General features: G+C 46.8%; 1 protein-coding gene across 4 annotated transcripts in view; it reads left to right on the forward strand.

The window, feature by feature from the left end:
* Nucleotides 1-3,263, forward strand: part of Tshz2 (teashirt zinc finger homeobox 2) — a 462,303-nt gene that overhangs the window by 252,557 nt on the left and 206,483 nt on the right. The gene's annotated exons all lie outside the window — the stretch shown is intronic.

A 3,263-nucleotide genomic window follows, 5' to 3' on the forward strand; every position in this document is an offset into this window, starting at 1 on the left:
TCTCTCTCTCTCTCTCTCTCTCTCTCTCTCTCCCATGTTTCCTTAAACAAAGAATTCTACTTGTTTGGTTCTGAGGTTCAGATAGAGGAGCTGGGTTCTAGGCACACATCATGTGAGGTGGCAGAGATTCTTATAGCCCTCCAGCCTCCCGCCATACTGAGAGAGAGAGACAGAGAGACAGAGACAGAGACAGCGAGAGAGTAAATAGGCCCCTCACATCACCCCTAGAGGGCCTAGCTCTGGGTTTGGCCACCATCTAAAAATAGCCCAGCTTCCTTACACACTACAGCCTCGAACTCTCCACTCAGCCTACAGACAGGACTGCCAATAATCATGTCCTCTGTAACCGATGTGCAGACCACACTCAACAAGACACAGAGGCTCAAGAGAGGGGAGGCCTTGCCCTGGGTCATCATCTAGCATACCTACTAGGTACCTGGTGTGGAACTGTTCTCCTTCCTCGCTTAGATCTGCCACGCATACGAAGGAGTCTCTGGATGACTTGAAGATGTCAATCCATGGGACAGACAGGCAAAATGACCCTGTCATGACCAAGTACATTACTAAATGAGATCTTGGTCAATTTCTGGTTTGTTTTTGAAAACCTGCTTTCTTGAGCCTGAATTTTTTTTTTCTCCAGTAAAAACTTTCGTTTCACCTCCTTTGCCGTTTTAAAAATGGTCAGTGCTTCCACGGATATTTGGCAAGGCAACCCCAGAAACATACAGTAGCAAAGGGCCAGTGTCTAACACATGACTGGTGAGTGGTTTGTGTACAGTTTCATTTAAACGACTTTTACTGATGGCTTTTAGAACAGACAAGGTAATCATTTTTTAAAGCAATAGTTTCCTTTTGTATTTTTAGCTTTTAACATAAGAGAAAATTCCTAAATATGTAAGGGTTTCTCTCTGAATTTGCCCACATACTGTTGAAGCACAAAGAAGTCAGGAGATGGTCTCCCCGAGCTGAGGAGCATATACCACTGTGCAGTGATGAAGCTTATCTTCCTGTTAGAGGCAACATTAGCCTGTGGTGTCAGGCCGCCGGTGTGTAAGCCTTCTCTGAGGCAGGCTTTTCACCCTAAGAACCTAACTGCTCATGGTCTGCAGTCATGATGTCCATTCCTAATCTTTTTTTTCCCATCCTTTTTTTTAATTGGTTATTTTATCTATTTACATTTCAAATGTTATCCCCCTAACCAGTTTGCCCTCCTCAACCCCCCATCCTACCCCCTTCCCTTGCTCTATAAGGGTGCTCCTCCACCCACCCACCCACTTCCGTCTCACCACCCTAGCTCTCCCCTATGTTGGGGCATCAAGCCTCCACATGACCAAGGGTCACCCCTCCCATTGATGCCCGACAAGGTCATCTTCTGCTACATATGCAGCTGGAGCTGTGGGTCCCTCCATGTGTACTCTTTGGTTGGTGGTTTTGTCCCTGGCAGTTCTGGGGGGGCAGGGTCTGGCTGGTTGATATTGTTGTTCTTCCTATAGTGTTGCAAACCCCTTCCACTCCTTCGGTCCTTCCTCTTATTCCTCCATTGGGGACCCCATGCTCAGTCTGATGGTTGGCTATATCTGCATCTGAATTGAACAGGCTGTGTCAGAGGCTCTCAGGGAACAGCTATACCAGGCTCCTGTCAGCAAGCTCTTCTTGGCATCAGCAACAGTGCCTGGGTTTGTGTCTACAGATGGGATGGATCCCTAGGTGAGGCAGCCTCTAGATGGCCTTTCCCTCAGTCTCTGCTCCACTCTTTGTCTCTGCATTTCCTTTAGACAGGAACAATTCTGGGTTAAGAGTTTTGAAATGGGCTATCCCTAATCTTCATACTTAAGCACGAATCCACTCTGCTGAGAGCTGACCAACCAGAAAGCCAGTGGCTCTATTAGCCAGAAGCCACAGCTCCTGGGGTGTTCCTGTCCCCATGAGTGAGGTGATGAAGATGGTTGTAACTCAGGTCCCATCTATTTGGAGGGGAGTGATCAATGGTCATTAAAGAGTCATCCCTATTGCTGGGGAGTCATCATTCCATCATTCATTCATTCATTCATTCAAACACTGAAGACAAGACGTAATCATGCCTGCCAGGGTGGGACTCGGGAAAAGCAAGGTTTGTGAGTTTGAATCTTGGGGCAGATATTTTCATTCCATGTTCAGTGGGAGCCTCGACTAATCAGAAAACTGGAGAAAAAAAAGAACTGTCACCACACCGTTGTAGGTTGGCTAAGCCTTGTGCTCTGACTGGACTCAGAGAAAGAAGGGAGATTGGCAAGGAAAAACACCTTTTTGAGCAAGAGTCTTGGCTAAGAGAGGAGGAGAATGAACTCCTAGGAGGTGAAATCTGCAATTGCAGAGAACCACAGTTGTGAGTTTTATTTTGCACCTTAGACATATGGAGCAGGGAGAATCCTACTGGCTCCTGTAGTTGTTGCACTTTACTGTAAGTTGGCCAGAAAACCATTGCCAGAGTTAAACAGAAACGTCCTGACCTGCCCCATTTTACATAGAACGTTCTGGCAACAGAACCAAGCATGAGAGTGCACACATGTCGTTCCAGCACTCCATAGTCTAAGACAAAAGAATCGTGAGTTCAAAGCCAGCCTGGGCTACATACAGAGGATCTGTCTAAAACTAAAGAGTATTCTAAGAGCTGGGGTTAAAAGGAGCTAGAAAGCCATTGTTCTGTCCAGGTGGACAATCCGGCAGCTCTGTCTGAGCAGAGGGAAACGTGGAAGAGAAAGGGTCTCCCCAGCCCATCACTGAGACACAGAATTGACAAGGGTTGCTCATTTGTTCCCTGTCCTGGGGGAGGAGGGTTTCTTTTGGCCAGATTCAAACAATAGGAAGGGATGGGATGAAATATTGAGGTGGCAAGCTTGATCTTCAAGCCAAAACTCAACAAAAAAAAAAAGGTTCTACAGAGCGCAGCTCTCTCCCCACGCCTTGGCATGACTGTGAGAGCTCCTTTTCCTAAGCAAGGATTCATAAGAATGAATTTGCCACTCGTCTGCTTTGCAGCCAGTCGCACATGATGCCAACTCATTAAACAATTCATCGATGGCAAGAGAGACAGACCTTCATTATGTGGCCCAGTCACCCGGCTTCAGACTGCCTCTGCTTGCTCGCCTCCACTGCTGGTGGCAAACAGAATCACTCGGATCAAGTGAACAATTTTAAATGTTTAATATTAAAATGTGGTTTTGAGAAACTCCTCGGAACCCTAAGCCATTGTTAAGTTACACTCCCTTTGACAGGAGCGCCGG

Source organism: Mastomys coucha, unplaced genomic scaffold, assembly GCF_008632895.1.
Source record: "Mastomys coucha isolate ucsf_1 unplaced genomic scaffold, UCSF_Mcou_1 pScaffold15, whole genome shotgun sequence".
Classification (NCBI taxonomy): Eukaryota; Metazoa; Chordata; class Mammalia; order Rodentia; family Muridae; genus Mastomys; species Mastomys coucha.